The sequence below is a fragment of the Hemitrygon akajei genome, unplaced genomic scaffold, assembly GCF_048418815.1.
Source record: "Hemitrygon akajei unplaced genomic scaffold, sHemAka1.3 Scf000069, whole genome shotgun sequence".
NCBI classification, from domain to species: Eukaryota; Metazoa; Chordata; class Chondrichthyes; order Myliobatiformes; family Dasyatidae; genus Hemitrygon; species Hemitrygon akajei.
Genome location: NW_027331955.1, coordinates 3,071,108 through 3,097,578, shown reverse-complemented (window position 1 = coordinate 3,097,578; position 26,471 = coordinate 3,071,108). Strand labels below are relative to the sequence as shown.

The following is a 26,471-nucleotide window of genomic DNA, read 5'->3' as shown; positions in this document are numbered from 1 at the left end:
TGGGGTACTCTCTAGTACCTGACTCTTCCCCTTCCCCCTCCTAACCGTGACCCACCTGTCAGCCTCCCATGGCCCCGGTGTGACTACCTGCCTGTAACTCCTCTCTATCACCTCCTCGCTCTCCCTGACCAGACGAAGGTCATCGAGCTGCAGCTCCAGTTCCCTGGCACAGTCCCTTAGGAACTGCAGCTCGGCGCACCTGGCGCAGTTGTGAACATCCGGGAGGCTGGGAGACTCTGGGACCTCCCACATCCGACACCGAGAACAACAAGCTGCCCTCACACTCATCATTTCCAGCATGGAACCGTAATCCCACGGTGGATTTGTTCGGGGACTTGTGAACATACATGATTAATGACCTTGCAACTGGGGACTGGATAAATAGTTAGTCTAACAATTCTAATCAGACACACAGTCTCCTCGCCTTTCTCCCTCACCCCTAGCTACTTACCCCATTTCCCTCACCACACCCTCCTCACAGTCCCTCTTCATCACCAAGCCCTCCACTCCAGCCCTCCCTTCTTGCTACCTCTCTCCCTTACCGTCTTACCTCTCCCTTACCCCTTCCTTATCATCGCCCCTCTCAATCATCCTTGCTTCCTCACCGCCTCTCTCCCCTCCCCTTCTCCCTTCCCTATACCTCTCAGTGACACTGCTACTCGACCAGTCTCCCACTGTCTTTCACCCCTTTCCTCGCGCTCTCCTTCTCTATCACCACTGTCTCTACTCCTCGATGAACAAATCGTACTCCTGTCTTGTCTCTCTTCATCTCCTCACTCTCTCATGCATCTCTTCATTTCTCTCACACTCTCTCCCCTCTATCCACCTGTTTCTCTTACTTTTCCATTCTCTCTCCCATCCCACAATCCCTGTCCCTACCCCTATCACCCGCCATCTCACTGTCAATCGCAGTCACCCTCTGTCTTCCCCTCTCCATCTCCCCTCTCTCATGCACCCTCTCACCTCACTCAAACTTGTCTCGCTCACTCACTCCCCTCCGCCACTCTGTGAACTCCTCCATTTCCAGCCCTCTTCCTCTCTATCTCTCTCCCTACATCCCACCCTCACCCCCCTCTCAAACACTCTCCCTGCTGGCTCCTGTATCCCACACTGTCTTTCCCTCTTTCTACCACTCACCCCACGCATTCTCCCTCTTCGCTCCCTGTCAATCGTCCTCCTCCTCCCCCTCTCTCCTGTCACACCCCGCACTCTCCACCCCATCCCATACAGTGGTATGCAAACGGTTGGGCACCACTGGTCAAACTTCCTGTTACAGTGAATAGTTAAGTGAGTAGAAGGTGAACTGGTCTCCAAAATTCATAAAATTAAAGACAAAACTTTCTTCAATATTTTAAGCAAGATTAGTGTATTATAAAAAACACAAAATGCTGGCAGAACTCAGCAGGCCAGACAGCATCTATGGGATGAGGTAGTGACGACGTTTCAGGCCGAAACCCTTCATGAGGAGTTTAGTGTATTATTTCTGTTTTGTACAATTTTAGAGTGGGGGAAAAAAAGGAAAGGAGCACCAAGGAAAAGTCTGGGCAGCCCAAGAGATTTGAGCTCTCAGTTAAATTTTACCACGGTCTCAGACCTGAATTAGCTTGTTAGGTCAATGGCTTGTTCACAGTCTTCGTTAGGACAGGCCAGGTTATGCAAATTGCAAAGCTTTATAAATACCCTGACTCCTCAAACCTTGTCCCAACAATCAGCAGCCATGGGCTAGCACTCTGAAAGTTAAAATAATTGATGCCCACAAAGCAGGAGAAGGCTATAAGAAGATAGCAAAGTGTTTTCAGGTAGCCGTTTCCTCAGTTCATAATGTATTTAAGAAATGGCAGTTGACCGGAACGGTGGAGGTCAAGTTGATATCTGGAAGACCAAGAAAACTTTCTGAGAGAACTACTCATAGGATTGCTGGAAAGGCAAATCAAAAGCCCTATTTGACTGTAAAAAAAAAACATTCAGGAAGATTTAGCAGACTCTGGAGTGGTGGTGCACTGTTCTACTGTGCAGTGACACCTGCACAAATATGACCTTCATGGAAGAGTCATCAGAAGAAAACCTTTCCTGCGTCCTCACCACAAAATTCAGCGTTAGAGGTTTTTCTGACATTGAGGGAGAGTTTGTTTTCTTGACACCAGACAGATGTTGTTGAGACCTCAGACAGAGTCAGCAATCAAATAAGCAATAGGTGCAGAAGTAGACCATTCGGTCCTTCGAGCCTGCACTGCCATTTTGAGATCATGGCTGATCAATTACTGTCAATACACGGTTCCTGCCTTGTCCCCCTATCCCTTGATTCCCCTATCCATAAGATACCTATCTAGCTCCTTCTTGAGAGCATCCAGAGAATTGGACTCCACTACCTTCCGAGGCAGTGCATCCAGACCCCCACAACTCTCTGGGAGAAGAAGTTTTTCCTTAACTCTGTCCTAAATGACCTACCCGTTATTCTCAAACCATGCCCTCTCGTACTGGACTCTCCCAGCATCTGGAACATATTTCCTGCCTCTATCTTGTCCAAACCCTTAATAATCTTATATGTTTCAATCAGATCCCCTCGCAATCTCCTTAATTCCAGCATGTACAAGCCCAGTCTCTCTAACCTCTCTGCGTAAGACAATCCAGACATCCCAGGAATTAACCTTGTGAATCTACGCTGCACTTCCTCTACAGCCAGGATGTCCTTCCTTAACCCTGGAGACCAAAACTGTACACAATACTCCAGGTGTGGTCTCACTAGGGCTCTGTACAAATGCAAGAGGATTTCCTTGCTCTTGTACTCAATTCCCTTTGTAATAAAGGCCAACATTCCATTAGCCTTCTTCACTGCCTGCTGCACTTGCTCATTCACCTTCAGTGACTGATGAACAAGGACTCCGAGATCTCTTTGTATTTCTCCCTTACCCAACTCTACACCGTTCAGATAATAATCTGCCTTCCTGTTCTTACTCTGAAAGTGGATAACCTCACACTTTTTCACATTAAACGCCATCTGCCAAGTATCTGCCCACTCACCCAGCCTATCCAAGTCACCCTGAATTCTCCTAACATCCTCATCACATGTTACACTGCCACCCAGCTTAGTATCATCAGCAAATTTGCTGATGTTATTTTCTATGCCTTCATCCAAATCATTAACGTAAATGGTAAACAGCTGTGGTCCCAATACCAAGCCCTGTGGCACCCCACTAGTCACCACCTGCCATTCCGAGAAACACCCATTCACCGCTACCCTTTGCTTTCTATCTGCCAACCAGTTTTCTATCCATGTCAATGCCTTCCCCCCGATGCCCTGAGCTTTGATTTTACCCACCAATCTTCTATGTGGGACCTTATCAAATGCCTTCTGAAAATCGAGGTACACTACATTCACTGGATCTCCCCCATCTAACTTCCTGGTTACATCCTCGAAAAACTCCAACAGATTAATCAAGCATGATTAATCAAGCATGGCTCGGCCCAATCCTATCACTGCTATCTAGATATGCCACTATTTCATCCTTAATAATGGACTCTAGCATCTTTCCCACCGCCGATGTCAGGCTGACAGGTCGATGGTTCTCTGTTTTCTCCCTCCCTCCTTTCTTAAAAAGTGGGATAACATTAGCCATTCTCCAATCCTCAGGGACTGATCCTGAATCTAAGGAACATTGGAAAATGATTACCAATGTATCCGCAATTTCCAGGGCCACCTCCTTTAGTACCCTAGGGTGCAGACCAGCTGGACCTGGGGATTTGTCAGCCTTCAGTCCCATCAGTCTTCTCATCACTGTTTCCTTCCGAATGTCAATCTGTTTCATTTCCTCTGTTGCCCTATGTCCTTGGCCCATCCATACATCTGGGATATTGCTTGTATCTTCCTTAGTGTAAACAGATCTAAAGTACTCATTAAATTCTTCTGCCATTTCTCTGTTTCCCATAACAATTTTACCCAATTCATTCTTCAAGGGCCCAACGTTTTTCTTAACTATCTTCTTTCTTTTCACATACCTAAAAAAGCTTCTGCTATCTTCCTTTATATCCCTGGCTAGCTTGCGTTCATACCTCATTTTTTCTCCCCGTATTGTCTTTTTAGTTAAGTTTTGTTGTTCCTTAAACACTTCCCAATCATCTGTCCTCCCACTCACCTCAGCTCTGTCATATTTCCTTTTTTTTAATGCTATGCAATCTCTGACTTCCTTTGTCAACCACTGTGGCCCCTTTGCCCCCTTTGAATCCTTCCTTCTCTGGGGGATGAACTGATTTTGCACCTTGTGTATTATTCCCAAGAATACCTGCCATTGCTGTCCCACTGTCTTTTCTGCTAGGCTATCCGTCCAGTCAACTTTGGCCAGCTCCTCCCTCATGCCTCCATAGTTTCCCCTGTTCATCTGCAACACCGACACCTCAGGGCTGCCTTTATCCTTCTCAAATTGCAGATAAAAGCTGATCATATTGTGATCACTACCTCCTAATGGCTCTTCTACTGCGAGATCGCTTATCAAATCCTATTCATTACATAACACTAAATCCAGAATAGTCTATTTCCAGGTCGGCTCTCGTACAAGCTGTTCCAAGAATGCATCCCGTTGGCACTCTACAAACTCCCTATCCTGTGGTCCAGCACCAACCTGATTCTCCCAGTTCACCTGCATGTTGAAATCCCCCATAACTACTGCGACATTACCTTTGCCACATGCCAATGTTAACTCCCTATTCAACTTGCACCCAATATCCATGCTACTGTTTGGTGGCCTGTAGACAACACCCATTTGGGTCCTTTTACCCTTACTGTTCCTCAGTTCTATCCACACAGACTCTACTTCTCCTGACCTTATGTCCCCTCTTGCAAAGGACTGAATCTCATTCCTCACCAGTAGGGCCACCCCACCCCCTCTGCCCACATTTCTGTCCCTACGATAGCATGTATACCCTTGTAGATTCATTTCCCAGGTCTGATCTCCCTGCAGCCATGTCTCCGTTATCCCAACAACATCATAGTTACCCATTCGCACCTGGGCTTCAAGCTCATCCGCCTTATTGTTGACGCTGCGTGCATTCAGATATAGAATTTTTAGCCCATTTCTGCTCTCTCTGTTTGAATCGCTGCCTATTGTGCTTAAACCAGCTCCCCGAACTCCCATCAGGCTATACGCCCCTAGAATTTTGTTGTCCTTCCTACATTTACTTATTCTTTCAACACATTTGACTCCATGTTCCGTCAGACCATCCCTCTGTACGTGCTTGAGCATGGTGTGGTGGATGTGTTGAGCTGTGGAAATCACGATGCAAGAAGTATCGTAGGAAAACCAGATGAGCCCAGGGCATGGAATTGTGATATTGTAGGCATTACTGGGAATTGGTTGCACCCAACAGTCTGAGGGGTTTAGAGGAACAAATTTGTAGAGAGTTCACAGACTACACCAAGAAACAAAAGTTGATATAGTAAGTGATTTTAACTTTCCATATATTGACTGGGACTCCCAGACTGTAAAAGGACTAGATGGGGTAGAGTTTGTCAAATGAGCCTTAATCAGTACGTAAAACATCCGGCGTAGAAGTGTGCAATAAGCTGTTGGGAAACGATCCAGGGCTGGTGACAGAAATTAGTGTATGGCAACACTTTGTGTCTAGTGATCATAATGGCATGAGATTCCAAGTAAATTGACCTACTGTATGCAAACGTTGAGGATGCATATAGTGCATCCCCACTGCCTTCATTGGGGAAAGCTGATCACAACCTGGTTTTGTTACAGCCCAGATATAAATCAAATGTGATGAGGCATCGCACTACCACACGCTCTTTTAGAAAGTGGACTCCTGAAGCTGAACAGGCCCTGAAAGACTGCTTCGGTACTACTAACTGGGATGTACTGCAAGGGGGGCTCTGTGGGGGCGTTGAGGAGGTCACTGAATGCACATCGGACTATATTAACTTTTGTGTGGATGCCGTTGTTCCTGTTAGAACTGTTCGCTGCTATCCCAATAATAAGCCCTGGATCATTAGTCACATCAAAGGCCTCCTAAACCAGAAGAAGAAGGCCTTTAAAGATGGTGATCGGTTAGAGCTTAAAAGAGTTCAGAAGGAACTCAGAGTACAGATAAGGGGGGCAAAGGAGCAGTATAGGAGGAAGCTAGAACAAAAGCTGCAGAAAAAAAGCATGAAGGAGGTGTGGGATGGGATGAAGATCATCACCGGATGCGGTGCAAAGCAGGGGGCAAACATAAGTGGAGATGTGGAGAAAGCGAACCAGCTGAACAACTTCTTCAACAGGTTCGACAGCTCACTCTCATCCTCACCGCAGAACTCCACACCAGGCTTACTTCCCTCACAGGACAATAGCCACTCACAGGAGACCTTGCCCATGCCCAGGATTACGGCTGCACAGGTGGAAGGTCAACTGAGGAAGATCTGTACCAGCAAGGCGGCTGGACCGGATGGAGTTTCCCCACGATTACTGAGGGCCTGTGCGACTGAGCTGGGAGAACCACTACAGCGCATCTTCAACATGAGCCTGGAGCAGAGAAGAGTACCCAGACAGTGGAAAACATCCTGTACTGTCCCGGTACCGAAGAAACCAAAACCAAAGGAGTTGAATGACTTCAGACCTGTTGCCTTGACGTCGCACGTGATGAAGACCATGGAGCGGCTGATAATACAGAATCTGAGGCCACAAACCAGGCACGCCCGGGATCCTCTTCAGTTTGCGTATAAGGAGAAGGTGGGAGTGGAGGATGCTATCACGTATTTGCTGCACAAATCACTCTCTCACCTAGATGGGGTCAGTTGTGCTGTGAGGATTACATTCCTTGACTTCTCTAGTGCCTTTAACACCACCCAGCCCAAGATCTTAAGGCATAAACTAACGGAAATGGGAGTAGACTCTCACATGGTGGATTGGATAGTGGACTACTTGACACATAGACCTCAGTATGTGCGGTTGGGAGACTGTAGGTCTGACACGGTGGTCAGCAGCACAGGAGCGCCGCAGGGAACCGTACTCTCTCCGGTCCTGTTCACCCTGTACACATCAGACTTCCAATATAACTCGGAGTCCTGCCATGTGCAGAAGTTCGCTGATGACACGGCCATAGTGGGGTGTGTCAGGAATGGACAGGAGGTGGAGTATAGGAAACTGATACAGGACTTTGTGATATGGTGCAACTCAAACTACCTGCGTCTCAATATCACCAAGACCAAGGAGATGGTGGTGGACTTCAGGAGATCTAGGCCTCATATGGAACCAGTGATCATTAATGGAGAATGTGTGGAGCAGGTTAAGACCTACAAGTATCTGGGAGTACAGTTAGACGAGAAGCTAGACTGGACTGCCAACACAGATGCCTTGTGCAGGAAGGCACAGAGTCGACTGTACTTCCTTAGAAGGTTGGCGTCATTCAATGTCTGTAGTGAGATGCTGAAGATGTTCTATAGGTCAGTTGTGGAGAGCGCCCTCTTCTTTGTGGTGGCGTGTTGGGGAGGAAGCATTAAGAAGAGGGACGCCTCACGTCTTAATAAGCTGGTAAGGAAGGCGGGCTCTGTCGTGGGCAAAGTACTGGAGAGTTTAACATCGGTAGCTGAGCGAAGGGTGCTGAGTAGGCTACGGTCAATTATGGAAAACCCTGAACATCCTCTACATAGCACCATCCAGAGACAGAGAAGCAGTTTCAGCGACATGTTACTATCGATGCAATGCTCCTCAGACAGGATGAAGAGGTCAATACTCCCCAATGCCATTAGGCTTTACAATTCAACCGCCAGGACTGAAGAACTTTTTAAAAGCTATTATTAATGCTTTTTGAGAGAGTGATTTAGATGCATATCATATTTTTAATGATTTAAGTATTGTATGTAATTAGTTTTGCTACTACAAGTGTATGGGACATTGGAAAAAAAAGAGGTTGAATTTCCCCATTGGGATGAATAAAGTATCTATCTATCTATCTAAGTACGGAAAAACAGACGTCTGGACCTCTCTTGAGATTCTAGATTGGAGCAAGATCAATTTTTATGGTATTTGCAAGGATTTGACAAGTGTAGACTGGGACAGGCTGTTTTCTGGCAAAGGAGTACTTGGTAAGTGGGGGTTCTTCAGAAGTGAAATTTTGAGGGTGTAGAATTTGTATGTGCCTACCAAAATAAAAGTTGAAAGGTAACTGGTGCAGGGAATCTTCGCTTTCAAGGGATATTGAGGCCCCGGATATTTTGTTCCTCTAAATTCCTCAGGCTGTTGGGTGCTACCAAGATGCATTAATGACTACAATATCATATTTCCACACCCTGAGATCATCTGACTTTCTTTAGTTGTCTTCTGTTTGTTTATAAAAGCCTCCCAATGTTTTTTGCTCTATAATTTGCCCTCCGTTTGGCTTTTATGTTGGCTTAGGCTTCTCATTTCAGCCACAGTTGTGTCCTCCTGCCTTTCCAATGCTTCCACTTCTTTGGGATGTGTCTATCACTCAGCTCCCGAGTTGCTCCCAGAAACTCCAGCCATTGCTGCTCTGTCGTCACTCCTACCAGATTTCCCTTCCTGTCAGGTTTGGCCAGCTTCTCTGTCACAGAAACATGGAGAAGGTCAGAACAGAAACATGCCTACTCTAGATGATCAGAATGGTAATCTATACGGGAGACAAAATAGATGGGGGAGGTTTTAAATAGCAGTTTTGCATCCGTATTTACTCAGGAGATGGACACAGAGTCTACAGAGGTGAGGCAAGGCAGCATCAACTTCAGAGACTCTGGACAGATTACAGAGGTGGAGCAGTTGGCTGTCTTAAGGCAAATTAGCGTGGATAAACCCGCAGGGCCTGACAAGTTGTTCCCTGGGACCCTGCGGAAGACAGGTGCAGAAATTGTCGGGGTCCAAGCAGAGATATTGAAATAATCCTTAGTGACAGGTGAGGTACTGGAGGATGGAGGACAGACAATTTTGTTCCACTGTTCGAGAGGGGCTCTAAGGATAAACGAGAAAATGTTACCTTAGTGAGCTTGACATCAGTAGTGGGAAAGTTATTAGAACATATGTGCAGGAACCGGATATATAAGTAATTGGATCGATGTGGACTGACTAAGGATAGACAGCATGGCTTTGTGCATGGTAGGTCATGTCTAACCAATCTTATAGAGTCTCTTGAGGAAGTTATCAGGAAAGTGGATGAAGGCAAGGATGTGGATGTTGTCTACATGGACTTTAGCAAGGCACTTTACAAAGTCTCATATGGGAGGTTGGTCAAGAAGGTTCAGTCACTCAGCATTCAAGGTTAGACAGTAAATTGGATGAGACACTGTCTTTGGGAGAAGCCAGAGTGTGGTAGCAGATGGTTGCCTCTCTGACTGGAGGCCTGTAACTAGTGGTTGCCACAGGGATCAGTGCTGGATCTGTTGTTATTTGTCATCTATATCAGTAATCTGGATGATAAGATGGTTAATGATCAGCAAATTTGTGGATGAAACCGAGACTGGGGATTCAGCGGACTGCGAAACGACTATCATGGCTTGCAGTGCGAACTGGACCAGGTGGAAATATGGCTTGAGAAATGGAAAATGGAATTCAATGCAGACAAGTGCGAGGTGCTGCATGTTGGTGAGACCTACCAGGGTGGGTCTTACACAGTGACTGGTCGGACATGGAGGAGTGTTGTTAAAGAATGGGATCTGGGAATACAGGTCTATATTTCACTGAAAGTGGTGTCACAGTTCGATAGGGACAGAAAGAAAGATTTCGGCACATAGTCCTTCATAAACCAAAGTACTGAATGCTATGTTATGTTGACTTTGTACAAGACATTGGTGAGGCCTAATTTGGAGTATTGAGTGCAGTTTTGGCCACCAACCCACAGGAAAAATGTAAAGACTTTCAAAGCGTTCAGAGAAAATTCACAAGGATGTTGCCAGGTCTGAAGGGCTTGGGTTATAAGGAAAGATTGAACAGGTCAGGGAACGTAGAAGATTGAGGGGAGATTTGATGCAGTTATACCACTATTTAGAGGTTTATAGATACGGTAAATGCAAGCTGGCTTTTACCACTGAGATGGGTTGGGACTACAATCAGAGGCCATGGGTTAAGGGTGAAAGGTGAAACGTTCAGGGGAACATGAGGGGAAACTTCTGCCGGGTGAGTTTCCAAAGAGATCACCAGCTCGTAACCCAGCACGGATGGAAAGCGTGCAGGGGAGCCGGCTGGATTCGAACTCAGGAGTTTCGTCCCGAAGTCTGGCACTGATGCCACTACGCCACCAGCCAGGTCAGGAGATATTGACATGGCATTGAAACAGTGGCACTTTAAATTAACATTACATAAAGGAAAACCCCAGCTGCACGTCAACAAAGTCTATTTGTGTGAGAGGGTTTAGTTACTGTGGGGCCAGACACCCTTTCAGCTCAGTGGGAACAGGGAATAATACAATTGGAGAGAGTCAAACTGAGCCAGCTCACAGATTGGAGATGGCAGAAATGCCCCACCCTCATAGACCATCAGAGAGTTTGAGTGTCGTTCCAGATACCAGCACTGTGCCCAGTTAGAAGAAGATTTCGCTCTCCAACATGTGTTGAACTTCACTGTAACTGTGTGATGTCAGATCACACCTTGGCAACTCAAGTTATCTCATATCAAATGTTGTACTTCACCCACTGATGGATTTTAAAATCTTTCTACAGGTTAAAAACACCAAGGAATTTGTCTATGGGATTTCAAACACGACACACCAGTTGTGCTGTCCCTATCTGGATATTTAAGAAGTGGAGAAAGGGATTCTATCGACCATCCTTCCTGCTCAGACTGTGGGGAGGGATTCACTTGGTCATTTGACCAACTGGCAACCCATCATTTTACAGAGGGGAGAGGCCGTTCACCTGTTCTGTGTGTGGGAAGGGATTCAGTCGTTCTTTCCACCTGTGGACACACCAGTCAGTTCATACTGGGCAGAGACTGGTCATCTGCTGAAATTGTGGGGAAGGATTCACTCGGTCATCTGACCTAATGGCTCACCAGCGAGTTCACACTGGGGAGAGGCCGTTCACCTGCTCGGACTGTGGGAAGGGATTCACTCGGTCATCCAGACTGAAGGTACATCAGCGGGTTCACACTGGGGAGTGGCCGTTCACCTGCTCAGACTGTGGGATGGGATTTACTCAGTCATCTCACCTACTGAGACATGAGTCAGTTCACACTGGGAAGAGGCCGTTCACCTGCTCAGACCGTGGGAAGGGATTCACTCAGTCATCTAAACTGAAGGTACATCAGCGAGTTCACACTGGGGAGCGGCCATTCACCTGCTCAGAATGTGGGAAAGGATTCACTCAGTCATTCGAACTAATGGCACACCAGTCAGTTCACGCTGGGGAGCGGCCATTCACCTGTTCAGACTGCGGGAAGGGATTCACTCAGTCATCTGAACTGAAGGTACATCAGCGAGTTCACACTGGGGAGAGGCCGTTCACCTGCTCAGAATGTGGGAAGGGATTCACTCAGTCATCTGAACTGAAGGTACATCAGCGAGTTCACACTGGGGAGAAGCTGTTCACCTGCTCAGAATGTGGGAAGGGATTCACTCAGTTATACAACCTAAAGAGTCACCAGCGAATTCACACTGGGGAGAAACCGTTCACCTGCTCAGCCTGTGGGAAGGGATTCCATCAGTCATCCAAACTACAGAGTCACCAACATGTCCACACTGGGGAGAATCCATTCACCTGCTCAGTCTGTGGGAAGGGATTCACTCAGTCATATGTTCTACAAAAACACCAGCGAGTTCACACTGGGTAGAGGCCAATCACCTGCTCAGACTTTGGAAAGAGATTCTCTTGGCCACCTCCACCAAATGTGCATCATTGCCGTTTATTTCTTCTATCTAAGTACATGACCGTACCCTTCCAAACATTTTCGTTCATTTGCCACTTCTTTGCCATTTCTCCCAAACTATCCAAATCTCTCTGCAGACTCTGTTTCCTCAACACTACCGGCCCCTCCACCGATCTTTGTATCATCGGCAAATTTAGCCACAAAGCCATCTAGTCCATAATCCAAATCATTGATATAAAATGTAACAAGAAGCGACCTCAACATGGACCCCTGTGGAACACCACTGGTAACTGCCCACCAACCAGAATGGGATCCCTTTATTCCCACTCTCTGTTTCCTGCCAATCAGCCAACGCTCTATCCACATATGTGCTTTCCCATAACTCCATGGGCTCTTATCTTGTTAAGCAGCCTCATGTGCGGCACCTTGTCAAAGGCCTTCTGAAAATCCAAATACTCAACATCCACTGCATCTCCCTTGTCTACTTGTAATTTCCTCAAAAAATTGCACTAGGTTTGTCAGGCAGGATTTTCCTTTAAGGAAACCATGCTGAGTTCTGCCTATCTTGTCATATGCCTCAAGGTACTCCGTAACCTCTTCCTTGACAATCGACTCCAACAACTTCCCAACCACCGATGTCAAGCTAACAGGTCTATAATTTCCTTTTTGCACCCTTGCCCCCTTCTTAAATAGCGGAGTGACATTTGCAAACTTTCAGTCCTCTGGAACCATGCTAGAATCTATTCACTTTTGAAAGATCATTGCTAATGTCTCCTCAATCTCCACTGCTTCTTCCTTCAGAACACAAGGGTGCATTCCGCCTGGTCCAGGAGATTTATCTACGCTTAGACTATTCAGCTTCCTGAGTATTTACTCTGTCGGCATTGTGACTATACACACTTCTCTTCCCTGACACACTTGAGTGTCCGGTATTCTGCTGATGTTTTCCTCAGTGAAGACTGATGCAAAGTACTCGTTCAGTTCCTCCGCCATCTCATTATCTCCATTACAATTTCTCCAGCGTCATTTTCTATAAGTCCTATATCTATTCTCACCTGTCTTTTACTGTTTATATACTTGAAATAGCTTTTAGTATCCTCTTGGTATTATTTCCTAGCTTCTTTTCATAGTTTATCGTTTTCTTCTTAATGACCTTCTTAGTTTCCTTTGTAAGCTTTTAAAAACTTCCCAATCCTCTGTCTTCCCACTATTTTTTGCTTCCTTGTATGCCGTCTGCTTTGCTTTTACTTTGGCTTTGACTTCTCTTGTCAGACACGGTTGCATCCTTTTTCCATTCCAAAATTTCTTTTTTGGAATATATCTGTCTTGCACCTTCCTCAATTCTCGCATAAACTCCAGCCACTGCTGCTCTGCCGTCCTTCCCGTTAGTGTCCCTTTCCAGTCAACCTTGGCCAGTTCCTCTCTCATGCCACTGTAATTTCTTTTACTACACTGAAGTACCAACACATCGGATTTTGGCTTCTCTTTCCAAATTTCACAGTGAACTCAATCATGTTATGATCACTGCCTCCTGAGGGTTCCTTCACCTCAAACTCTCTCATCACCTCTGGTTCATTACACAATACCCAATCCAGTACAGCCGATCCCCTAGTGGGCTCAACAACAAGCTGTTTTAAAAAGCCATCTCGTAGACATTCTACAAATTCTCTCTCTTGAGATCCAGTGCCGACCTAAATTTCCCAACCCACTCGCATGTTAAAATCCCCTACAATTATCATAACACTACCCTTCTGGCAAGCCCTTTCTATTTCTTGTTGTAATTTGTAGTTCACATCACTGCAGCTGTTCGGAGGCCTGTAGATAACTGCCATCAGGGTCCTCCTACCCCTGCGATTTCTTAGCTCAACCCATAAAGATTCTGCATCTTCCGATCCTATGTAAACTCTTTCTAATAATTTAATATCAATTCTTACCATTAAAGCCACGCCACCCCCTCTACCGCGCTCTCCTGTCTACGTCAGTGTTGAGTACAAAGATTGTGATGTTATGCTGAAGTTGTATAGGGCGTAACTGAGGACAGACTTGGAGTAATATGTTCAACTCTGGTCACCTACCAAAGGAAATATATGAATATGCTTGAAAGATTGCAGAGAAAATATCTAATTCCAGAAAGTATGTATTTCAGGTGAAAGGGGGAACAGTACCTCATTAGTCACTTTTACCGCTATTTACTTATTGTGTAATTTCGTCTAATGTTGTATCTTTGCCTTACACTACTACTGTAAGAATCGATTTATTTAAGACAGCAATGTTGACCTGACCCAGAATATTTAACAGAGATGTGTATTGTAAGATTTTCTTTCACACGCAGTGTGGTGGGTGTCTAGACTGAATGCCGGATTGTTGGTGGAGCCAGATGCAATAGAAGCTATTAGATACCACGTGAATGTGTGGAGAATGGATGGTGTGGACCTGGTTTAGGCAGAGGGGATTGGTTCAGGTAGGCATGCAATTGCCAGCTCAATTCGTTCACAACAACGCACTGAGGAGAAGGGTCTGTTCCCCTGATGTACTGTTCAATGTTGCTAAGACCATAGCTGGAGTGTTGTCTGCATATCCGGTCGTGCGGCTCAAGAAGAACGTGATTAGTCTCGAAAGGCATCGAAATGATTCACGGATTTTGTTGTCGGGACCGGAGGACTCGAATCTAAAGGTGACTGTGCACTGATCCCATCACTGATGGAGATGTAATACTGATTCTCCCCTCCGCCACCACAGGCCCCACGATCACGATGCAATTGTAGGGTGATGCCAAGGGTGGCAAATAGCATAAATGGTCCATAAGAGAAATAGTGTGACATAATTCACAAACATCGTCTTTGAGCTGATATTTTCGCATTAAGGGGTAGTGTCTGACATAATGGTGAGAGTGTAAGGGGATTGCTTTTGATTTCTTAGTAACTAAATTAAAGGTCTGCAGCTTTTAATAAGCACATAAACCGACTCGAACACGGTCTATTCACAAAATCCTACGAACTCACAGTAAACGTGCACTGCTCCGGACGGGGCAACCGCCACTGCAGTCTCACAGTGCAGTATATACGAGGGAAAACTGCGAACATTAATGTGAATTGCCACCTTTCTCTTAACTCCAGCAGCACAGTGATTGTGGGTAGAACTTAGAAACAGAATGTTTCACTCCAGTGGAGCTGTATAATAGACTCCAGTAGTCAGTGGGAAATTGAGCTGTTACCGTCCACACTACCTGAACCTTTGGTCATTTTAATCGTTTTCATTTGGTTGCCTCCCACTTACCGAAGTTCCAAGAAATGAAGACGCAGCCTGGCCAACATCTCCCTATAACACAGGCCCTATACTCCCTGCAACACCCTCTTGAAATTTTCTCCACTCCTTCCAGGTTAACATTTCACTGTCTCTCTCACTCTCCCTCTCCCCACTCGCGCGAGTGCACACACCTCTAACACACATAGACAGACAGACACGCGTGCGCGCACACACAAACAAACAATATCTATCTCGTTCTCTCAATCTCACCAATCCTACAGATACCCCAGTCTTTCGTTTCGTCACCTCATTCAGTCACTATTTCACGTCTCCGCTTGCAACCGCGTTCATGTCTCCCCCGCTGTTCATACTGGCCGGCTGCTGCCGATCGATGGGACGATTCGCCCGGGAATAACTCCTGTGATCAGGCAGTGAATCTGGGTTGTGCTCAGTGCGCGGCTTTATTAATTAAGTGAAGCACCAAGATGACCGGATGTTTCACCGCGCTGATCACCTGCTCCCTGAATTTAGACTGAGTCACCGCGTAAATAAATGTGTTCGTGCAGCAGCTGAAATTCCTCAGAAAAACCCCGACGAGATGAAAGATCATTTCAGAGTCATTGAATTCGAATCCTATCCCTTTGATCTCATAATACAGGAAATTTATAACTAGCGTCATCCACAGGAGGATGAAGCTGCCGGAGAGGGTGAAGAGTAAAATCACAGACCTCCTCCGGCTCTCCATCTCCGTGTCCCTGCTGTTCTCCCCCTTGCTCTGACCCCTCAACCCCTTGCGGACACGACTGGCGACTAAAATGTGCCGGACAGTCAGAGCGTTGAGTAGCAGAATCAGAAAGAAAGGGATGAACGGACTTAAAACTGTATCGAGCCAATCATATCCTACCCACCAGGGGTCGGTGAGAGTATTGTCCATGAGTATACAGAACCACGGTACATTGTTGATTATCTCTCTGGGTTCCCAGAGAAAGTAGCGGGGAACATTTTTCAGAAGGGACAGCACGCCGGTTGTTGTGAGAACCGCAGCCGCAGTTTTCCCGGTGCAATATTTTGTTTTCAGCTTCTGACAGCAGATGGCGACAAACCGATCAAAAGTGAAGGTGACGGTGAACCAGACAGAGCAGTATGTGGCTGTGAACCTCAGGACCTGGATAACGCTGCACACAGGGGTAATGTTCAGAAAGCTCCACGGAAAGTACTTAGATATGATTCGAAATAAAATGACCTCGCTGACAACGGTCAGCAGATCCGCCGCCGCCATGGCCACCAGGTAGCGAGTGGTGCAGGTAGAGAGGCCGCACTTTCCCCAGGACAGGATCACAATCGCCACTAAATTCACTGCAGGCAGATAGAGAAACGAACAAACAGTGGGCATTATTGAACACATTCTCCGCGAATGGACACGGGATCATGTTTCAGACAACGGTCAGGAGTGCTAGAGTCGTTGAACAGCAGCTCATCTAACACCAAACACGGGTCAAGCTGTGTCCGAACTACCTTCTTCATTGTGGAGATAAGGCGATGTGTGGGAAATCATCAGGAACAACAACGATCAGTATTAATCCCGATTCCAGTCCCTGATAGGACCCGTTGCACTGTTTTAACTGTGACTGACCAGGCCTCTAGAAACATCTGGATGAGGCCGAAGAGCGAGGCAAAACTACAAAATGCTGTAGGAATCCCTTGATTGCTCAAGCATCAATGAAAAAAATTGAACAAACACACAAACGGGTTCGGACCGTGGTCAGAGGAACAGTAGGAACAACTTAGTAACCGGATGCTAAGTGGTCCATGAGTGAATTAATTCCACTTCGCAGTTCCAATTCAATAACACACTTTAGTAGATCCGTGGACACTGGCTCAGGTGATCAGACCCAAATTTTAACTAACAGGAAGTGGAATCTGCCTGTGAGAGACTTCACAGGAAGACGTAGAAAACAGGACCAGGGCTTCATTCTGATCAATTACACGGAAACAGTGAACTTCACCATGTAAACTCCTTCCAATCACACCGTCACGGAGAGCTGCCCTTCCCCAGGACTGGGACAACTCTGGAGACGGTGCCACTGAAACCTTGCCCCTCACCCCTTCCTGGAAAGGTGCCTGTCCTCAGCACTGGTATAACACTACGCAAAGTCCCACTAAATACCTCCCAGATACTCCTATCCGGAGGACTACCTGCTGAAAACACCGGTACAAGTCTGGATACGGTACCACAAATTTCTTTCCTGCAGAGCTGCCCTTCCCCAGCACTGGCACAACTCTATACAAAGTCCCAATGAATTCCCTTTCTGGAGAACTCTCTGCCTATATTTGGCGACATGTCTAGACAAGATCCTATTAAAACCCTCCAAGTCACATCTTCCCAGAGAGCTGTCCGTCCCCAGCACTGGGACAACTCCGGACAAGGTGGCATTAAAGGACCATGTATTCAGTCTGATCAACAACTCAGAAACAGAAAATACCTCAGTGTAAATCTCTCCCAGACAAACATTCCGGACAGCTGCCCGTCCCCAGCACTAGCACTGCTCTGGGCAATGTTCTATTAAAGGTAAATACAACGTTCGAGTCGCTCCCGTGAGCTGAGGAGAGGTTGAGGTTTAGTTTCGTTTGTCATTAAATATGAAACATTCTGGACATTGAATTGACAGGATCGATATCACTGACGGATATTTGTGCAATGATGATCAAGTTCGAGGACTGCAACATGATCATTATCAGGTTCACGTCTGTTAACTCACAGAAATACCAAACAGGAATCGCTCCGCTCACTCACCAGGAACTCCAATGACGGCAATGAACACTCTCAACATTTTATCCGCACTCAAGTACCTATCCAACATTGTAGACATTTTCTCTGTCCAGTGATTTGCCCCTTTGTGCTCCAGGCGATCTCTCGGAATCAGCTACCAGCTTTGCCATCTGGGAATGAGGCCAAGGAATGCTTTTATCAGACACGGAATGAAGCACTTTGTCAGATCCCTAAGAATGATAAGATCCTTTTGGTTGGGGAATTCAACTCTAGGGCGGGACTGAACAACAGGATATGGAGTGGAGCGCTAGGTAGGCATGGTGTTGGCAAGGTCAATGCAAATGGCATGAGGCTACTTACACTTTGCTCTGAGCATGACCTCACCATAACCAACACCATCTTCCAGCAGAAGGCAAAATTTAAGAACTCTTGGATGCTCCCTCGCTCTAAACATTGTCACATGATCGACTTCATCATTGTGAGACGTAGCGACATCAAGGATGTTCTCATCACCCGTGCCGTGAGAGGTGCAGATTGCCGGACTGACCATCGTATGATTGTGGCCAAGCTCCATATGAAAGTGCGCCCCCACCCGCCTTGCGGCTGCAAAAGCCAAATAAAAAGCGGCTAAATTGTAACCGCCTGAGAAACACTGAATCAAGAAGTGAGTTTCGACGCATCCCAGCTGAGAAACTGAGGGAGCTGGTACCTTGTCTGAGCTCAGAAAATGCCATGGAACAACAGTGTACCTATATCAGCTCTGCGCTCTACGAGGCAGAAGCCCAATCCATCGGCCAGAAGAGCAGGAACCACCAAGACCGGTTTGACGATAACTCAGACGCTACCCACAACTTGCTTAAGGACATGAGCAAAGCACACCGGGCAACTTTAGACAACCCTTCATCCACCAGCATCAGACAGCATTGGCCGGCAGCTCGGTAGAAAGTGCAAAAGGCAATACGGGCCATACAAAATGAGTGGAGGACTGAAAAGGCTCATGAAGTCCAGTCCTTTGTCGATAATAATGACATTTATAATTTTTACAATGCTTTCAAAACCATCTGCGGCCCAATAAATTGATGCGTTACTCCCCTGAAAGCAGCAGATGGTCAAACACTTCTGAAGAATCAGAATACCATTCTGCTGAGGCGGGCTGAGCATTTTAACACCCTGATTAATCAGGACTCTGACGTAGAACCCACCATCCTGGACGAACTGCCTGAACTTCCACCTATCCACGACCCTAGTCTACCACCGACCTTCCAGGAGGTTCTATCAGCTGTCCATTCCCTTAAGATCAACATGTCCCCTGGCACCGACAATATCCCTGCTGAGCTACTGAAGAATGGAGGGCGAACCCTCTACTAGTACATCACCAAGGCCTGGACTGACGAGAACATCCCACAGCAATGGAGAAATGCAAACACCGTTGTCATTTATAAGAACAAGGGTGACATCTGCGGCGATAGTAGGGGCATCTCACTCCTTTCTGTTACTGGAAAGGTCCTGGCGAAGGTGATGCTTCAGAGGGTCATCAGCAGCATCACCGAGTCAATGCTGCCTGAATCGCAGTGTGGGTATAGGAAGAACAGGAGCATGATCGACATGATCTTCACGGCCCGGCAACTTGAAGAAAAGTACCGCGAGCAACATCAGGACATGTTTATTGCCTTTGTCGACCTCTCCAAAGCATTCGACACTGTGCAAAGAGCTTTTATGGGATGTCCTCCTCAGGTGTGGCTGTCCCAATACATATGTTAACATCCGCCGCCAGTTCCACGATGGGATGACTGATCGGGTGACCATAGGAGGACAAGAGTCCGAGCCCTTCCTTGTACGCACAGGGGTGAGGCAGGGGTGTGTGCTAGTGCCAGTGTTCTTTAACATCTTCCTCTTGTGTGTTACCAAGCCTCTCCACAACGAGACTGAAGACAGCAGCGGTGTGGCAGTGGACGTCAGATCAGATGGCAACCTCTTTGACATCAGGAGGCTCCAGGCCACCACCAAACTCCATAGAGAGCGGGTCCTGGAGCTGCAGTATGCAGACGAAGGTGCTCCTGTGGCCCACACTCCGGAGGATCTTCAGACTGTCCTTGCTGTGGCGGTGAGAGCGTACAGCAGGATGGGGCTGACTGTCAATACCACCAGGACAGAAATGGTTTGCCAATGGAGAACCAGTGTCCCACCCACTCTACCTGCCTTCAATGTTGATGATGAAAAGCTGTCAGTAGTGCCATCTTTAAAATATCTGAGCAGGATTCTCTCTGAGGATAGCGGCATTGACAATGACATCCAGAGCCGCATTAAATAGGCATCAGCTGCCTTTGGGAGACTTCGGCGTAGAGTCTTTCAGAACAAGAGCCTTCGTCCCTCCACAAAGGTTGCCGTAAACCAAGCGGTCTGTCACCACCCTCCTTTATGGCTGTGAAACTTGGGTAAACTACAGCCGTCACATCAGGTCTTGGAGTGCTTCCTCCAGCGCATCCTGGGAATTACTTGGCCTCACACTTGGCGGGTGCCTCACACTGAAATACTTGTAAAGACTAACTGCAGAAGTATTGAGGCCATGATCACCCAACGTCAGCTGCAGTGGCTGGGACACGTGATAAGGATGCCCACACTTCGGCTACCCCGCGGAGTGTTATGCGGCCAGCTACATCATGGTCGACGCTCAGCTGGAGGGCCGAAGAAGCGCTATAAGGATCAGATGAAGACAGATTTAAGGAGTGCAAAATGAGACCTGAGGACCTGGAGGATGTTGCTACTGACCGTGTCACTTGGCGACAGCTGTGTAGGGACGGGGTTCGTGTTCTGGAGATGGAAAGAACAACCAGAAGACAGCAGAAGAGAGCCAGGAGTTATGTAGCCATGGTTGCCATCATTACCACCACTACCACATAGACATGTCCCACCTGCAATAGAGCTTGTGGGTCCTGGATAGGACTGTTTAGTCATCAAAGATGTCACCGTTAAAGGAGTGGATGTTGTCATCGGATCTCGATGGACAACAGAAAAAGAGCGATGGTGTACAGTGCTGGGTGTGTACAGGACCGTGTGCTGACTGCACAGCGCTGCGAGTTTTATTGTTCTGTGTCCTGGCAGTGTAGGGCTAGATATTGTAAGGTTCACTGTCCCTGATTTCAAATGTGGACTGTTCTTGAGCAGTGACATATGCAGGGCATGTTTATACCAGAGATAGACCATTCCCTTCTATTGCAGAACGGGTCAGATGTTGTTAAAATCTCTGTTGTTACAGTACGGTGCCGGCAATTTAACCATTATTATTTAACTGCATATGGTCTGTGTCTCCCAATGTAGTAAATTTCCCCAAAGGACTTACCCATAGAAATGGTCAGAGAGACGCAATAGCACTTTCTCTTCAGTATCAACACCCAGAGAACATCACCAGACCAACTTTCTCATCACGCTTTCCTCTTTGTCCTTTTCCTTAGTGAATACCGGCATTCATTTTCTACCTGGCGTACTAACTCTGGCTCCGGGAATAAACCCCCACCTTTGTCCTAGGGTGGTCCTGTCCTCTCCCCACTATACTGTTGATTTCTGTGTATGCATAAGGTGCGTTAGGATTCTCATTAATCTTCCTGAATGACGACATTTCCTGGTCACTCTTCACTCTCCTGATTCACCGTGTGACTTGTTTTCTTGCTTCCTGTATGTTCCTGCAAGACCCTGTCCAATTTCATCTTCCTCGTCCTTACATAGGACTCCTCTTACATTTTTAAACAAATAAATATCTCTCATCACCCTCAGTCCCTGACCATCCCTGTACTTCTCTACCCTCCTCACAGGGACAGGGAACTACTAAATTCTGACCGGCAGGGCTGTACGGGACTCTCACATGTCAGACATCAGCCAACCTCAGCTCCATCCAGTAACAACCGGTAACATCAGCTCCCAGACAACTCTTCGTGACACCTGCCCAATTCTGCCACAACTTTACAATCATCGACCTGCAGGTCCAAACATATTCTTATCAATAACCATCCGAAACCCTCCAGATTTAAGATCCATAAAACTTTCCCAATTAAACTCCAAACATCTTGCTAGTTCATTTCCCAATACCATGCCAAGTACGTCTCCCACCCTGGTGGACCATCTACATACTTTTTCTTGAAACCTTCCTGAACACACCAAACAAATAATGCCCCATCTGCTCAATACTGTTTACCACCTGTAGCTCTGTATCCCAAAGCCCCCTCCACATGCCACACGATAGAAATCGTCAGGGTGGCTCCAGCAAGCTTCCCTGTGAGAATATTACATCCCCTTCACTGTAACCAATCCCTGTTACACCAGTCCCACCTGTCCTGGAAGAGAGCCAATGATCTATATTCCTGATGACCTCCCTCCTGCACCAAATTGTTAGACACACATTTAAGTGTACCAGCTTACCATATCTTACGTCGCAAGCATGTGGCACCTGAAATAATTCTGAAAACATCACCCGAGATTTACTTTCTAACTTTCTGCACTACTCCTTAAATTCTCTTCGCATGACCTTGTCTTTCTGTTGTTAGTTCTAATAAGGAACATGGCCTCTGAGTGTTCACCCTACCCTTTCAGAATGTCCCGTACCTTCCAGAGACATCCTTGCCCATGGCATGATTGAGTAATGCATCACCCTGCAATCTCACTCATTTACACACACGCTCCTGCCTGTGCACCCGCAAAAAGTGTTTGATACTTGTGATTCATATCTTTCCATCCCAGTATTTATGTGTTTTCTAATAGCATATTTGTAATTGTAGGGTTCTCAGTAATATTAACTGCTAATTATAAAATAGCTTCTTTGAAGTGTTATAATGATATGGCTTCTCTGTAATGTTAACTGTAATGTTAACTATGAGGTAATATTCTCTCTACCTCCCTCACTTTTTTCTCTCTCTGTCTCTGTCTGTCTCTCTCCCTCTCTCCCCTCTCCCTCCCTCTGTCTCGCTCTCTCTCTCCGCCTCTCCCTTACACTGTCTCACTGTCTCTTAATCGCTTCACTATCTCTTTCCCTCTCTCCCTGTCTCTGTCTCTCTCTGTCTGTCTCTGTCTCTTCCTCTCCCTCCCTCCCCACCCTCCCCTCTCTCCCTCCCTCTCTCTCTCTCTCTCTCTCTCTCTCTCTCTCTCTCTCTCTCTCTCTCTCTCTCTCTCTCTCTCTCTCTCTCTCTCTCTCTCTCTCTCTCTCTCTCTCTCTCTCTCTCTCTCTCTCTCTCTCCCCCTCACGATTTCTTCGTCGCTTCACTGTCACTCTTTCTCTCTCATTCTAGTTTCACTGCCTATTCCACACGGCCATTGTCTCGCGACATATTCCTCGTGTACTATCCCTCGCGCGCGTTCCCTCACTTGCTGTCCTTCGCGCCTTCTCACTCACGCCAACTCCCTCGTGCGCTCTCCCCCTCGCACTGTCTCCTACTGTCACTCCATGGCCCCCTCTCCCTAGCGCTTTCTCCCTCAGGTGCTCACCCGCTCTCCCTTTCCTCGTGATGCCTCATTCGCTCTCTCCTTCGCGCCCTCAGCCCGCGCGCTGTCTCCTGCTCGCGCCTCACTTTCTCTATCTCTCTATCCCTCACTGAAGCCGAGTGAACGTAACGGTACTTTGTCTCCAATTATAAAACAGGAAAATTCTCCCAGAGGAAGATATTTCAAGTCGGCAGTGAGAAGGGAAACCTACAAGTAGAGAAGGAGGAGAAAAAGAAGGTGAAGGAAAGGACCGGTTTTGACGGGAGCAGGAGTGGTTGCTGCAGACAAAACCAAACTCCAAGATCGGGCAGTTTTGTCAGAACCGGGAAGCGGGGAAACAGGTTCGCCTCAAGCTTCAATTTAACAGGGCAGGACGTGAGATATAAAGGGGATTTCTCTGGGATGGTGAGGCCAGTGATGCCGTCGGGATCAGCTGTGAACAGCTGTTTTGTAACTCTGAGGCACCACACACCAAACGGGAATAGTGTGTACAGCTGACAGGACTCTGATGAAGGGTCTCGGCCCGAAACGTGGACAGTTCATTCTTCTCCATAAATGCTGCCTGGCCTGCTGAGTTCCTCCAGCATTTTGTGTGAAGAAAGGAGTAAAGAGTCGTCATTTCGTGGCGAGACCCTTCATCAGGATCTGATTTTGTGCGTGCCGTTTAGTATTTCGAGCGAATGCATGTTTGTTTTGTTACTCTGTTCATCACATTGTTTTTCTTGTTGGGCGATAGAATAGGGAGCCTGAAGGCAGCTGAATTGTAATACTTTGCAGCATTTATTTCGAACACTTCATGAGTTTCAAAATTCGAGTCAACGGGTAATTCACCGCATTCTTTAGTTCCTCTCGGAATTTGCTCTGAGTCAGGGCGTAAATACACGTGTTGGTGCAGGAACTGAGAATCTGCAGCATATCCGCTGCGTGGCCTGTGATGTAACCTGGATCCGTGGGAGAATTAGTATAACTCTTTGAAACCCGTCTGTAGATATAAAATACCACGTATGTTGCCCACAACAATAAGAAACTATTGGTTATGCTGAATAGCAAAACGATGGATTTGCGTCGGTTCTCCATCTCCCTGTCCTTGTCATTCTCTCCACTCTTTTGTCCCCGGAGCCCCCGGCGGGCTCGACTGGCCACTAGAATCCGCCTGACAGTCAGAATATTGAACAGCAAAATCAGAAAGAATGGGGTACAAGGACACAAAATGAGGTGAAACATCTCAAATGCCGCCCATGATGGAGAGCTCCTGTATCTCGGTGTATGAACACAACCCCAGGGAACACCATCGATTATTTCAACAGGCCCGTATATAAATCCCCAGGGGACAGTCTCCAAACAGGTCAGCGCACTCACTGTCCCGATAACCACAGCCGCCGTTCTCTCGGTGCAATATTTTGTTTTCAGCTTCTCACAGCAAATAGCCACACATCGATCGACGGTGAAAGCGACCGTCAGCCAGACTGAAGTCATAGTGCTCGCAAAAATCAACCAGAGACCGAATCTGCACGCAGGAGTGATCCGCAGGAATGATCGGGGAAAATAAATCATTGCAGTCCTCCTCAGCAGCGGATGGGAGATAACGACCAGGAGGTCGGCCGCGGCCATTCCCACCAGGTAGCGAGTGATACATCTGGAGAGACCGCACCTTCCCCGGGACAGGATCACAATCGCCACCAAGTTCGCTGGAAAAGAGACGGGGAACAGCAAGCTGAGAAAATACTGAGCAGAGGCCAGGGCAGCAGTTCGAGGGGGGTTACGACCGCAGCAGCAATGATTGTGAAACTGAGACAGGGTTTAAAACAAGTCCCAGCATTTATCAACCTCTGCTCAAAACTTAGAAAAGTAAACAAACGACTAACATAACCGAAAGTTAACAGTTAGGCGGCAAAAATATTCAAACTTAGAAAACTTTCCTAACAAGTTCTCATCCAAGCCCAGACTAAAAGTGATAAATTCAAAAGTCCATGTGATTTATACAGTCAGTAAGGCGAGGCTTCCCCAAAACAAGCGGTTCCTTCGAAGTAACGACGATCTGCCGATCCCACAGCCGGTAGATGCCTTGTTCGCAGAAATCACGTGGGAATAAAAGGAACTGACATTTTGACTGGAGGGTGGTCACTGCACAAACCTTCCTGACTTTGCAGGGGTTCAACTCAAATGTGCATCTCACATTTCCGAACGAAGTCATAAAAAAGGTCGATCATTCCCAAGACGCTGAACGACATTAATTTTTTCCATCGTTTGAACTCAGATAACTCCGGTAATGCCTTCACTCTCCGATACTGGACTGCAAGGGAGAAATAAACGTGCAACAAACAAAACCGGTGGAGTCTCCACACATCCGACCGGTAACAGCAACGGTGCACAAAAAAAATAAATAAAAACGAGAACTGCATCACAAACCGCGGCTTGGTTTAAATATGGTTTGGAACGTGCCACCACTCCACGGTCAAGCACGGTCACTCCAACTGTGCTTGGATAATCATCCAACTCACAAGACCATTACATCATCCCACTTTTCCGTCTTCAGACTGTGAGCATGCAACAGGGGACCCTGTAATATTTCCATTTTATTGTTGCATTTAGCGGTGGGAGGTTCGAGAGAGGGCGCGGAGCTCCGGGAGTCTGAGATGGAGTTTAAACAGTAAAATAAAGTCCATATGATCTGAATACCGATTCCTTACTGATGAGCGAAATGTGAAGAGGCAGCGGAAAGCTAAAATTGGGTAGCTACCTCCTCAGAGTTAATACTGGATGGAACATTTTCTACCAGCGTCCTCCGCGTCTCGTTTGGATGAAATGAACAAATCTGGACGCTGATGGCGGGATTCTTCCATGAGACAATCATCAACTTCCATGCCGATCCCTGTCAGCGACAGAACAGCCGAAGAACCGAACAAATACAGGAATACTCATCCAGGCAAAACAGAGTATGTGGAAAACCAGTTAAAGTATCTCCCCTCAGAACTGCTTTCAGAGAGACCCCTGACACGAGTGTTAACTGGTTTCTCTTTGCATACAAGCTGCTTGGGTTCAGTGCTTCCAGCTTTCCCCGAGTTTGTTTCCTGTTCCTGCATTTGCCACCTCAGCAAATGTCATTACAACATTACAACAGAACATCGACTGATTCCAACAGATGCAGCGCAGTCTGACACATCCTCACAGACAGACAGGACGCCTCCCACTGAATCCAT

General features: G+C 46.9%; 1 protein-coding gene across 1 annotated transcript in view; it reads left to right on the top strand.

Annotated features, from left to right (window-relative positions):
* The window catches only part of LOC140722119 (uncharacterized), a 1,111,870-nt gene that overhangs the window by 681,040 nt on the left and 404,359 nt on the right, over window positions 1-26,471 (top strand). The gene's annotated exons all lie outside the window — the stretch shown is intronic.